This window comes from Drosophila bipectinata, chromosome 2R (genome assembly GCF_030179905.1).
Source record: "Drosophila bipectinata strain 14024-0381.07 chromosome 2R, DbipHiC1v2, whole genome shotgun sequence".
Lineage (NCBI taxonomy): Eukaryota > Metazoa > Arthropoda > Insecta > Diptera > Drosophilidae > Drosophila > Drosophila bipectinata.
In genome coordinates, this window is record NC_091737.1 from 3,076,266 (window position 1) to 3,091,070 (window position 14,805).

The 14,805-nt window shown below is 37.1% G+C and overlaps 1 long non-coding RNA gene across 1 annotated transcript; it reads right to left on the reverse strand.

The window, feature by feature from the left end:
• Nucleotides 1–2,344: 2,344 nt before the first annotated feature.
• Nucleotides 2,345–2,807, reverse strand: LOC138926072 (uncharacterized). The gene is made up of 2 exons (XR_011442412.1): nucleotides 2,533–2,807; nucleotides 2,345–2,480 (listed from the first exon to the last, which is right to left on the reverse strand). It is a non-coding gene; the product is annotated as an uncharacterized lncRNA (long non-coding RNA).
• Between the last annotated feature and the right edge of the window lie 11,998 nt (nucleotides 2,808–14,805).

Consider the following 14,805-nt stretch of genomic DNA (forward strand, 5'->3'; position numbering starts at 1 on the left):
AAAATAATTGTATTTGTCCTTTCAACAGTAAAAGTTTGCTTAGAAATCTCTATTTTAGAAAGGTGTAGAATGTGAGTCCAGCCTAGTACAACCCTAAAACCTATTGTACGTCGTAGAGTTATTAATTCTTTTTCGGTTGTTTATAGTAAGAAGTACCACTATCAAACACTTTTTTTTAAATTTGGTTTTATAGCTTATAACTTCAAATTAAGTTAAAACTCAATTACCCAAGGTGATTTTTTTGTTATTAAGGGGAGAGTAAGGTCAAATCATGCGAAAAAAGCCATGTTTTTGTGATTTTTTTCCTGACGACACAGTTAAAATTTATGTATTCAACCAACGGTATATTAAAGTATGACATTTGAAGAATGTTCTATCAAATTTTTACAAAAAAATATTTAAAAATATGGCAATGGTAGCAATTGTCCGGACGTGTCGCCAAAAAAAGTTGAATTGCGGTGCCCCTCATAACTCGGTGCTGGATCATTTGTAATCAAAAAATGAAAATTCATTCGTTAGATAATAGTTCGCCCCAGGTAACGCTGTGAAGGTTTTTTGAAAATTGAAATTTTTTAATTTTTTCGAAGACTTTGAAGTGAAAAACTCAATTTTTTGGGAAAAAATCGGTAATTTTGTCATTGCCAAATCAAAATTATGAACAAAAAAAAAAAAAACTCGACAGCGTTACCTCGTAAAATATGTACAGAAATAGTGTTTAAAATTTCAAAAGGATCGGTGCAGTAGTTTTGAAGTTATGAGGGGCACCGACTTTGAAAACGTGAGTTGTGGGAATAACGCTTTAAAGTTTTAAACAAAAAAAAATCCAGTGTAAAACGTTTGCAAGCAACTTCGTCAATAACTAATAACTTCGTCAATTTTAAAATTTTAATTGACTTGAAATTTTGACACAATATTCTTCAGATATTATGCATTCAATTTAAAAAATAAAAAAAAAATGATAAAAAAAAAATTTAATACCTTACCCTCCCCTTAAGCGGCAAAATGGAAGAATTGCAGAAAGATTGGAAAGGTATTTTAAAGCAGATATTTCGATTGGCCCTGTTCCTAAAGTTGTATAAAGGTTAACGACGCATATATAGAGACATTCATGAGCAAAAAAAAAAATATACTTCCAACTAAAGTTTTGGAAATGCTATATTAAGAGAAGGAGGGCATTACAAATTTAGTCAAAAGTGCAGTAATGGACACATCTTCGACCCCATAAAGTATATATATTTTTAATCAGAATCACCTCCAAAGTTGATATAAGCATGTTCGTCTGTTTTTCTATCTGTCTGTTTTTACGCGAACTAGTCTCTTAGTTTTAAAGCTAGCGACTCGAAACTTTGCACACACTCCTTTTTCATTTGCACGGATAAGTTGGGATTGGTCGACTATGTGCTATAGCTGCCATATAACTGATTGATCAAAAATGCTATAACGTTGGTGTTTTTAGAGCAGAGGTCGGCACGGCCCTATCTCGGGGGCATAGGAAATTTCTCTGCCCGAGCTCTGCCACACACACACAGTATACATGTGTGAAACGTCATGCTCACAGCCTACTTTCTGCTATTCGTTACTAACACTAATGCGGTAAAATCATATCAATGTATTGGGGTGCCGACCTCTGTTTTAGAGTTAGAGAGATGGGATTTTTGACAAAGTAATACGTCGTACCAAACTTCATAAGGATCGGCCTACTATATCCTATCGGAAATGACCCAACTTTAGTGTTCGTAGAAAATAGGAAGTTCATTAATTAATTTTAACAGGATAATTTTTTTGGTAATTGAACCGGGCCCAAGACCACTTTTTGTGGCCCTTAATAATAGCAGTAAATCGATAGATATTTTTCACTGAGTTAAATTATTTTTTTGTAGCGTAGGGACCAAAAAAGCTAGTATAGAAAAGAGGACCGCCCTGACCGCCCACAAAAAAAAAACAGAATATATCGGACGTTTTTAAAGCTTTGAAATAAAATCATCAATATGCGTTAACGTTACAGACAGATAAATAAAATATTTAAAAATATATACATATATGAACAATATATGGGCGATTACAGAGGCAAGTAAAGCAAATCTTTTTCTGTACTGTAAAACTCGAGGTCTCCTTAGAAAAATTGTATAAAAATAACAATCAGAATAAGTTGAAACTGTGACATTTATTTTTTTTCTGGCCATCCCCGTAACAAAAACACCCAGTAACAAAAACAACCCGATTAATTCCTTCAATAGACATACACAAGAACTTACTAAAAGTCCCACGGATTCGACTGTATATAAAATATTTCAAATTTTCCTTTTAGTTCACATTTAAATATATATTAAAAAAAGCGAACAACTTTCTTTTCAAACTATGTGTTATTTTCTGGTTATAAAAGTGGCAGCTTATTAAAAGTTTAACAGCTTATACATTAACAGTGTAACAGTTAACAGTATGTAACATTTCAAAGTGGTCGTTGGCCCCATAGAATCCATCTAAAAAAAGATAATTAATAATGTATAGAAGACATATATTTTCCCTACACACCTCTTAGAAAAAGTCCAGCTCTTCGTTTTCCAACTCAATATTTTATTGATGTTGTTATATTGACCCTCGAATCATGAATTGTATCCTCTTTTGGTGGGGCCTAGAATAGCGTAAGTCATGTGCGTCCTTTTTATCTGTGGAAAAATCACGTCAATTAATATTGCGATATAAATATATTAATATACAGCTGTGTTTGTAGCTGATTCCTTTGTTGTGGCGCCCTCTATCAACATTTCTGTTATGCACCACTGAAGATTGGTGAATTTGGAATGCGTTACACTCAGTGCTGCCAACTTTTGATTAAAAAAAAAAGCTGTTTTTAACTAGAGAGAAACAAAAAAAAAGCTAAAAATATTAAGAAAAAAGCGCAAAAAAATCGCAAAAAATTTTTTTTGTTTTTCATCTTCTTTAATTGTGTAATTTATAAAATATTTAACAAGTCGTCCAATTCATTGCGACTATCATTAGTTTCGCTATCATAAGATAAGTTTGTTCCGATCATGCGAAGATAATTTAATGGAATTTCGTACTCATAGCAGAATTTTCCCAGTCTTCGTAAACCATATCTGTATATTAAAATAAAAGATATAAAAATTGGATTTATCTTTTTACTTACAATAAAATATTACCTTATGCTAAGAATGCTGTTAGTCGTGCTTACGCTTATTGAGTTTCTTAGCTTGGATTTTACCAGGCTAAGCTGGCTGAATACGCGCTCAATCTCAGCGTTGGAGATTGGATTACACCATGGCAACGATAGCATTTGCACTTTTGCTTATAGTCTTTTGGCATTGTGTAAATTTGTGTAAATGGTAGTATTGGCAAAAATCGACAAGAACATATGATATGTTGCCACTTACATATATACACCACTGGTAGGTGTTACCGCGCTATTGTTATTTTTTGTATTTATTTTTTTTCTTAAATTTAGAAAAAGCGGAAAAAAGCCAACTGCGTTTTAAAAAAAATCCAGAATTCCCGCTTCCCGCAATTCCCAAATTTTTCCCGCATTTAGACTTTGAAAAAAGCCAGATTTGACGTGAAAAAAGCTGAGTTGGCAGCACTGGTTACACTGAAACATACTTTTATTTTCCGACTTTCAGAAAATGGGTTTTTGTCACAAAAACTGGTCAAATTCTCCATAGTGCACTGTACTAAATCATATCTGAACCCATAAAGTATATAGAAGGTCAGCACTTGATCAGCATCAACAGCCGGGTCGATGTAGCCAAATTTTGCACCGCACACTCCCGCATCCAAAACGGTAATCTCCAGTTTTAACAACTATTCGATTCCGCCCATTCCGATAATTTTATTCGGACAGTGTTTTTTTCCCCATGCACTAAAGTATGCAACAAAAATAAGCTGAGAGCTCTTTAATTTTTAGTCAAAGTGTGGGTGAAAGAGATGAGTACCGGGTATAATAGATGAAAAACTTGACTTTATCCGTCTTTTCTAGTTTTGGTATAAAACGATGTAAAGGTTATAAATGAAAAAAAAAAAAATTTTTATAAAATTCAAGCATGAAAGTAAAATCTTCAGAAAAACATTCATTCGGCGGTAGGCGAGATTTGTTATAGGAGCATTTGTCGTCCATATTCATGATCCAAATAAATATTTAAAAAACTTAAGTCTTTAAAAAACTGAAGTAAAACTTTTTTGTCAGAATCATCTTCATTCACATTGAGTCAGTTTGAAAAATATCTACCGTTTCATATAAATTTTTGACTCTGTTTATCTCGAAAACTACGGCGAAAAACTAATATAAAATGTTTGCTTCAATAATTTTACTTTTGATATTAAAATACTCGGTAAATCTAGTACTTATGTGAGTTATGGGTTCCAATAAAAATGTAACGGCTTCTACCATTTTTTTCTAGAAAACCATGTTTGGGTGATTTTACTATTGTTCCCATTATAAGCACTATTTAAGCAAAATACGCCTATTATGATAGTTTAAAATAGATTGAACATGGGGGCTTTTTGAAAGTTAATGGAATTGTAATGGATTAATGGAATGGTGTCTTTTGAATTTGAATTTGTATTAAAGAACAAAACAGGTTAAAACCTGAGCCTAAGCTTTGCCAAAGAAAATAAGAACATTTTTTGCCTAAAAAAAAGGAGACTATTTGAGTGAGATTATTTTAAAGTATAGTTCAAGTACTTTCCTATAGGTCATTCAAAGACACCAGGGCCGAGGGGCGTCTATAATATGGGTCTCGTTTCTCGGGTCTTCGATGTATAGTTACAAGGAGATATCATGAACAAGGTATAAACCAATAGTTAGGGTCCTGTAAAACAGCTATGTTGCCAAATTACCTTAAAATTATGGTAACCTATTTTTTATTAATTGACATAACCATAGCTGCATAGGAGCAGCTGTAAGTCTGGATATCTTTACAATCCTAATCTAGGATCATTATGCACTTGAATGCTCCGTACGATATAAAATGCCGAAAATCAATTTAATATCGGGGTCTAGGTCTTAATGATGTAAACAAATAACTTTATTAATAAGATATCAAACATGCATACATAAACCTTATTAAACATGTAATTTATGAACGTATTAAAAAAAAATAAGTCAAATTCTCTGAAATGCAAGAAGGACAATAAATTTATATATTCATATACAAATACCCATACAAATGCATATACAAAATATATGTAATAACCTTATTTATCGCCTATTTACTTTTCCAATTATAAAAAATTATATGTATATGTCATAAATATTGAAAAAATACAAAAAGTTTTAATATAAATGTGTTATTTTTGGTTGGAATTCAATATGTATTGTTATTCGTTGAGATTGGAAGTATGGGGGCAAGAATAAAGGTATAAAACTCATACCTTTTTATTAGATTTTTTAATTTAAAATTATTAAAATTAAATTATTTATTTTACGATCATATAATAATGATTATTTCTGATTTTTATTTTTTCGCTCAGAGAATAATGATTATTTTATAATTTTTCAAATAAAACTCATAATGATTACGATCCCTGTTAGTCCATTAGTTACTTATCAACCCATAGCAGATTCTCAAAGTAAATTAATGTCTGGTAAAGTGGGAGCATCGTTTAAAAAGGACTAAACGGATACCTATAATACTTATACCTATATAATTTATATTATAACTTTTACTTATTAGTTATTTAGGCCAGTAAATAAACAATATTTATTGAAAACTCAAACACGTGTTTATTCACTCTCTTCAACAGCTTTTTAGGATATGATTAGTTATGTGTTTTTGATTCGATACTCATATCGATCGATATGATATTTAAAGGGCCCTCTGACTTGGCGGGTAATTTTGAATTAAAAACATTTATTTTCAACACATTCCCTTGTGAGAATTCAAAATTCTAAAATTATGACTCTATATAAAGCAAAAATAAATGGTGTTTTTTCTCCTTCAGAAGAGTCCAATCTTGTTGCAAAGAATCCGGAGACGAGTATTGAGGATCGGCTTCGTCATCATATCAGCGAGTTGTTCCTCAGTCGGGATTTTTTCGATCCCAAATTCTCCCTCAGCAATTCTTTCCCTGAAAAAGAAATGCTTGTTGGCTATGTGCTTGGTCCTGCGATGGAATTCGGGGTTTTGGGCCAGTCTCATGGAAGCAGCATTATCGACCCGGAGAATCGGGGCTCGGTCCAATCTGTCGATTTCCTGAAACAATCTTTTAAGCCAAATTATTTCTTTTGCAGCTTTATTGGCTGCTACGATGTCAGCCTCAGTAGTAGAAATGGCCACCATAGCCTGCCTTTGACTTTTCCATGAAATGGCTCCTGAGGCAAACATGATGATGATCCCTGATGTAGATCTTCCTGTCTTAGTGCAGCTACCAACGTTGATTGTTCCGGAAATGTAACGGAAAACCCTCTTTACTTGAACACTGTTTTCTTCTGCAGGATTTTCAAGCGTTCTTGAAAGAAATCCGATGCTGAAAGCCAAGTCTGGCCTAGTTCCAAGCATGACATGAGAGCTCCGATGGCTTGGCGATAAGGGAACGCAGTCGTCTCCGATTCTTTCCCTGATGTCGTAATTTCCAAATTCTTGAGAAGTGGGGTTGAAACAGCTTTGCAATCCGTGAATCTGAATCGCTCCAAAATCCTTGTGACATACCCTTGTTGACTAATTTTTAGTCCATTTTCTTGTATCTTGATTTCAAGTCCCAAGAAGCACTCAGCATTGCTTGAGACAATTTTGAACTCTGATTTTAGCTCGTCCAAAAATTCTTCCAAATCTTGCGTATCTGTTACTGCGGAGAGTCCGTCATCTACGTAAGCAACGAGTAGAATCTTTTTGCCATTTCTTTCCCTGATGTAGAGACATGGATCTGCCTCGCTGACTTTGAAATTGTGTTTCCGCAGGAAACCTCCGAAGCGTTCTTGCCAACATTTCGGCCCTTGCTTAAGCCGGTAGAGACTCTTCTTCAATCTGCAAACAAGCCCCTGTCCTTACTCGTATCCCTCAGGTTGTTGCATGTAAATCTCCTTGTCGTCTAATTCACCATATAGAAAAGCTGTCGAGACGTCAAACTGGACCAAAAACATATTATTTTTGGCTGCAACGCTCAACACTGAGCGGATTGTTTCCATTCTTGCGACAGAGCTAAAAGTTTGGTCGATACTCATATCGATCGATATGATATTTAAAGGGCCCTCTGACTTGGCGGGTAATTTTGAATTAAAAACATTTATTTTCAACACATTCCCTTGTGAGAATTCAAAATTCTAAAATTATGACTCTATATAAAGCAAAAATAAATGGTGTTTTTTCTCCTTCAGAAGAGTCCAATCTTGTTGCAAAGAATCCGGAGACGAGTATTGAGGATCGGCTTCGTCATCATATCAGCGAGTTGTTCCTCAGTCGGGATTTTTTCGATCCCAAATTCTCCCTCAGCAATTCTTTCCCTGAAAAAGAAATGCTTGTTGGCTATGTGCTTGGTCCTGCGATGGAATTCGGGGTTTTGGGCCAGTCTCATGGAAGCAGCATTATCGACCCGGAGAATCGGGGCTCGGTCCAATCTGTCGATTTCCTGAAACAATCTTTTAAGCCAAATTATTTCTTTTGCAGCTTTATTGGCTGCTACGATGTCAGCCTCAGTAGTAGAAATGGCCACCATAGCCTGCCTTTGACTTTTCCATGAAATGGCTCCTGAGGCAAACATGATGATGATCCCTGATGTAGATCTTCCTGTCTTAGTGCAGCTACCAACGTTGATTGTTCCGGAAATGTAACGGAAAACCCTCTTTACTTGAACACTGTTTTCTTCTGCAGGATTTTCAAGCGTTCTTGAAAGAAATCCGATGCTGAAAGCCAAGTCTGGCCTAGTTCCAAGCATGACATGAGAGCTCCGATGGCTTGGCGATAAGGGAACGCAGTCGTCTCCGATTCTTTCCCTGATGTCGTAATTTCCAAATTCTTGAGAAGTGGGGTTGAAACAGCTTTGCAATCCGTGAATCTGAATCGCTCCAAAATCCTTGTGGCATACCCTTGTTGACTAATTTTTAGTCCATTTTCTTGAATCTTGATTTCAAGTCCCAAGAAGCACTCAGCATTGCTTGAGACAATTTTGAACTCTGATTTTAGCTCGTCCAAAAATTCTTCCAAATCTTGCGTATCTGTTACTGCGGAGAGTCCGTCATCTACGTAAGCAACGAGTAGAATCTTTTTGCCATTTCTTTCCCTGATGTAGAGACATGGATCTGCCTCGCTGACTTTGAAATTGTGTTTCCGCAGGAAACCTCCGAAGCGTTCTTGCCAACATTTCGGCCCTTGCTTAAGCCGGTAGAGACTCTTCTTCAATCTGCAAACAAGCCCCTGTCCTTGCTCGTATCCCTCAGGTTGTTGCATGTAAATCTCCTTGTCGTCTAATTCACCATATAGAAAAGCTGTCGAGACGTCAAACTGGACCAAAAACATATTATTTTTGGCTGCAACGCTCAACACTGAGCGGATTGTTTCCATTCTTGCGACAGAGCTAAAAGTTTGGTCGTAATCAATCCCTCGTCTCTGGGCGAATCCTTTGATGACCAAGCGAGCTTTGCATTTGTCAATACTTCCGTCGGGGTGGGTTTTGACTCGATAGACCCACTTTCACGGAAGGGCTTTCGATCCCCTGGGGAGTCAAGTCCCAAGTTTCATTGTGATGTAAGGAATCAATTTCCCTGTGCCTTTTTCCACTCAACGTTGCTGTTGATGGCTTCATGGAAGGAATCTGGACTCTCCAGCACAAAATTCTCGGCTGCTGCTACGTAGTCATCCAGATGCTCCGGTCTCTTCAACTTCGAACTTCCCTCAACCGCATTGATTGCATTTTTCTTTTGTTGTTTTCTTCGTCAAAGCTTGTTTCTACTCCGGTTTCGTAACTGTTTTCGCTTCCTTTTTCGGCTGTGTCTTCTTTCAAGTCTTGCTCCTGAAGTGTGTCTTCGTCCGCGCTCTTGTGCAAGTCCGCGTCTTCTTCTTCCTTGCCTTCATCCTCGCTCTGGTGCAAGCTCACGTCTTCTTCTTTCTTATTTTCTACGCCGTCCTTGAATTCGAAATCTTGAAAAGGTCGACGCCTGGTTCACAATTGCTGAATTTCTCTTGAAATTTTACGTCCCTCGACACGACTACTTTGTGCTTCTCTGGTAAGTAAATACGATATCTCTCATCGCCGTCGTAACCCACCAGGTACCCCTTTTCAGCTTTTTCATCCATCTTCTTCCTTTTTTGGCATAGAATGTGAACATAGCACGATTCGAAGGTGTTTGATTCTTGGTTTCTTGCCCAGCCAAAGTTGGTAAGGGCTCAAACCCTTCAATGAAGATTTGCCCGTCCTATTGAAAACGTAGACTGCTGTGCTGACCAACTCGGCCCAAATGGCTTCTGGAAATTTTATTTAGAATACTTGAAAGTTCTCGCCATTTCGACTATCGTTCGATTCTCTCTCTCGACACCACCGTTTTGTTCTAGAGTATAGGGAGCGGTGAGTCGAAAAGTTATACCAGCTTTCTGAAGAGTTTCTCTTACTCCTGCAAAGTCGAATTCTCCTCCATTGTCGCTCAGGAATTCCCGAATTGTGTGCCCTTGTTGCTTGGCGTGAGAAACCATGTGTCGCAGCACGTCCTTGACCTCTGATTTCTGCTTGACGATGTACCCGTATCGAAACCTGGTGAAATGGTCCTTAAAAACTACCAGATACCTCTTCTTCTGGAAAGAATCCTCAAATGGGCCGCAAACATCGCCTGACATCAGTTCCCCTGGCTTCATCGCTGGTTTTCTCGTTCCAAATGGCAATCGATGTGCGAAGGATGCAAGGCTCGCAAAAGCTACTCTCAATCTTGATTTGAATGCCCATTTCTCCTTTGAGCATGTCCTTGATGTGATTCTTGTCCTGATGTCCCCACCTCTCGTGGTAGAGTTGGAGAATTGAAGTTCCTGAAGTTGCAACGTTGACATCGACGTTTCGTTCTGGAAGTATGGGCTCGATCGCTGCTCTGTTCCTCCAACTTCTCTGGCTCCAACGAGGAAAATCTTGTCGTTTATTTTTAGGGTGCACTCGGTTGCTGACGACTCAAAACGACTACTTGGATTATTGTCTTGGGCAGCTAAAACTGAAAACAGGTTCTTCATTATATTGGGAACAAGCCATACATTTTTCAAAGAAAGAAAAATAATTTTTCCATTGACAATCGTTTTGATTTTGATTGTGCCCTGGCCCAAAGCTGACAAGGTTTCATTTCCAGCTGCCCTGATCCAACGCGGATTCTCAAACTTCTCAAAATGCTCGAAATACTTCGCAGTCTTCACAACGTGTTTTGTTGCACCGTTGTCTATCCACTAGTTTGCCTCTGCTGCAAACACGCTATTGTGGACTGAGACGAGAGTTAACGTTGGTTCTGCACAATTTCCTTGTTCAGCATTCTGGAATCTCGGCTTCGGACGTCCATCCTTCTTTCATTTTATGCAGATCCTGATCCAGTGTCCCTTTTTCTTGCAATAGCGGCAGGTATCGAATCTCGGACTAGATGCTCCTGAATCCTGGCGATGCTCCTTTTTTGGTATGTTAGAAAAAGCCTCCTGGCTTTCCTTTTCGTCATTTTCTTTTGTTCTAAAATTTCTCTCAAACATGACAATTTGATTAGTTAACTCGTCGAAAGTCTTTTCTTCTTCTTTTGTCAAGAGCATCCAACTTTGACGGAACGTTTCAAAGGTTTTTGGCAAAGTATGTAGCGTTTTACAAACAAGTATTAAATCTGGCACCTCAGTTTCATTTTTAGCCTTCAAAGCTTGATCCTTCGCTGTTGCTTCAAAATGATTTTTCAGAGCTTCCCACGTACCGTGTGCTGTATCCTTGTCCATGATCTTCTGGTACACCGAGTCCGTGACCGCAGTGGAAATCATGGATTTTGCATAGCTGTTGGCCTTACGAAAAAAGTCGCTCTTCTCCTTGTGCTTCTTTGCATCTTCTGTTGAGGCACCTTCTGGCAATGGATCCGGTTTGACGATCTTTCCGTCCAACGCGTCGAGAGCAGCGTCGTGATAATCTATCAGGTCCCTAATTTTTCTTTTCCAAATCGGCCAATCGGTCGCACCTGAGAGCTTCGTGACGTGCTTCGCCAAATCCATCGTAATCGAGCAAAATGTCCCTTTTTATTTTTTTTTACTTTAAACTGAACAAAACGTTCCTGGGCCCATAACCTATTATAACTTTTACTTATTAGTTATTTAGGCCAGTAAATAAACAATATTTATTGAAAACTCAAACACGTGTTTATTCACTCTCTTCAACAGCTTTTTAGGTTATAATTAGTTATGTGTTTATGATTCGATACTATCGATATGATATTTAAAGGGCCCTCTGACTTGGCGGGTAATTTTGAATTAGAAACAATTATCTTCAACAATTTAACCTATAAATTTCAAATAAAAGCGCGACAATGACTATGGAATTTATTAAGCAAGGCAACGTTTGGGTATGTATTTATCATAAAGGTATTCATTCATTCCTAATCAACTAATGTCACGTTATAAACGTAAAGCAAATGGCTAATAAGGTGAAAGCATCCTATATTAGGGACTTTGTATTTTATAATTTTTATTGTGAAATTAAAAACGAAAACGCGACATTGGCTATGGAATTTAGTAAAGAACAAAACGTTTGGCTACAGCCACTCCAGCTTATATACTGTAATGAACTGTTTTTCTTGGTCAGAAAAAGCTCACCCTATGATTTATTAGCCATGGTCCATGACAATATGGTCCGAAACATTTAGTTGCGAATCTAACAAGAGCTTATGTTTCGATCTATTAAGCGTAGAAAAGTGCCAGTGAAATATTCCAGTCGAAAGGAAAGTAGTTAATAAAAACAAAAAAGGAAAGCTAGCTTCGAGCGAAGCCGATGTTAAAACACCCTTGCAGTTAAGATTTAAAATAAATCACAAATATCGGATGTGGTTCCTCTATCGTTATGAGAATTTTATTATAAACCAAATTTATTAGAATATAAAATTTAAAAAAAGTTCCAAGCTTCTGTTATACAGTTATACAGATTCTGTAAGCTACAGTTGTCTTTCGGAAATTCGGTGGGTCTTATCAATTGGCCAGTTATAGAATCAATATATAGAAAAATTTCGAACGTTCTATTTTCAGAAAAACGAAAGTTGGGTCATTTTCGATATTTCATTTACAATGCAGGTATAGGGCATATTAAGCCTATCAGTACGATTGTAAATTTAGTATGGCGTTTTATTTGGCCAAAAATATTTTGCCATTTGAAACTTTAACTCCTTTATTTAAAAACACCAAAGTTATGGCATATCCAGATATGCAGATGATGTAAAGCTTTGTCATCAGTAAAAATCCATCTCTGCCCAATGCAGTCTTCAGTCTGACCTTGATAACTTTTAAAAATGTTGTTTAGCAAACGATTTAATTCTTAATGGATCAAAATGCAAGCTTATGTCTTTTTATCGTTCCAGCCCTCCGCAGGCTTAGTCTTTTTTCTATCTGATTGCTTTAGAAAAATTAACCCAGGTTAATGATCTCAGCGTCCTATTCGACATAAAACTTAATTTGGCGACTATATTTCCTTAATGGTTAAAAAGGCTAAATGAGTCCTTTGTTTTATTAAAAGGTGGTCAAAAGAATTTAATGACCCGTACATAACAAAAACATTATTCATTTCTTTGGTCCGTCTGATACTGGAGTACGGTGCATGTGTCTGGAGTCCCCAATATGGAGTACATCAGGACCGCATAGAATCCGTACAAAAGAATTTCCTAACTTTTTCACTTAGAGGTCTAAACTGGGATGCAAATCTTCACCTTCCATCTTATAATAGTAGACTCTTACTTATCAACTTACCTAGCTTAACAAATCGTAGAACAATGCTCGGTGTAGTTTTTCTGCATAACCTAATTAATGGGAATGTAGATAGCCAGCATTTACTAACACGCTTAAATTTTAACATTCCTAATAGAAGGACTCTAAACTTTAGTCCTCTGTTCCTTAGCCATTGTAGTTCGACATATGCACTGCATGACCCTTTTAGGGTCTTATGTTCGAACTACAATGGTCTCTACTCTATAACATGGTACAATTATAATTGTATAATTTTATCATGCTCTACAAAATCTCTCCATCCTTCAAATTTCCTTGAACATCTCCTGTCCTTCAAATTTAAAGTATAGAGTTTGAAATTTCCTTACTAACTCCTCCTAGCTTAATAAATTACAACTAGCCTAATATATACTAATAATTCGTGTCTCGAGCGCCCCTCGTTCGTCTGGGCCTCTAAGCACAAGCCATTTCAAAAATTCTGAAAGACCGCGAAAAACAAAAATATATATCCGAACAATCAGTTATATGGCACCTATGTGATTTAGTCTGCCGATCCCGTCTGTTCTGGCTTATATACTGCGTGGAAAGTAAAAAAGAGTGTGTGCAAAGTTTCAAGTCGATAGCTTTAAAACTAAGAGACTAGTTTGGGTAGAAACAGACAAATTTACAGACATGTTCGGTTTTTATATCCTTGCAAGGGTAATATAATTTTAGTCAAAAGTGTGCAAGGCAGAAAAGGAGACATCTCCGACTCTATAAAGTATATATATTAATGATCAGGTTCACCTCCTGAGTTAATATATGCATTACCGTCTGTCTGTTTCTACGCAAACTAGTCTCTCAGCTTTAAGGCTATCGACTTGAAACTTTGCACACACCCTCCTTTCCTTTTTCAGCAATATATAAGTATGTTAATAAGTATGTATGTATAAATGCTATTTTTGGCCAACGTTTCGTTTTTTTGAAGACAGAATGTTGGATCTTCGGACAGATTTTTTTTTTTGGTCAGTTGATCCGACCTACCAAATTTCATACCGATCGTCTAAATATATTTTATAGCTGCCATATAACTTAACGATCGGAAATGGTATTTGGTATAAATACCAACTTTGGTTGGTAAGGGTGTATCCCGATTTCTTTTCTTGTTTCAGTTAGGTAGCCTTAATTGTGGGACAATAAAATATTTGAGTTTTTCCTGGAAAAAATGCAGGCCCGGCATTTATGTGTGGTATTGTGGGCACATAGCTCTGAAAGCCTCAAACCAAGTATCCAGTTCTACAAACTGGTCTTTTGATATGACCCTTTCTTCTGGTCAGAACCCAGCTCCTGACCCTTTTCTTCCCTGTTTACCCCCTCCAGAATTCTTCGCCAGAGATCTTCTCCTGCGCCAGCGCTACCTTTCGGTGTGCCTTAGTGGGTGTAGCCCCGCTTTGGTAAACTTCTCTTCTTACCATCTGCAAAGCTCTCTGTTTGATTTTTTTATCAAGTTAATAAAAGTCATTTTGGTCCTACGAAGAGCTCATGGTAAGCCTGGAGAAAAACTGGGTGGTCGGGGAGGTGGGAAGCGTATGCTGTTCTACTTTGGATTTTGGTAATTATAGCCAGCATCCGTGCCAGAGACATGACCTTACTGGGATCTGTTTCAATCTCTCTACCAGCGTTGTACAAGGTTAACGACTTGCCTCTTACCTTAACTTGTTCACAGGTTTCTAAGTACGCTAATGACTCTGAGCTTCGTCTTCAATAACCAAGTGTGTAAAGTGTCTGTGTGTATAAGTGTTTAAAACCAAAGGGCTCTGTGCTCTTGATCCATGGCTTTGGGTTAATCGTTGTTGCCGTTGTGGGTGGTACATTTGCGCTGAACCCTTTGCTGGCCTTTGATGCAGCTTGACCATTGCCAGAGTTCCCTACTGGGGTCGCCACTTCCACCGGCTTAGAT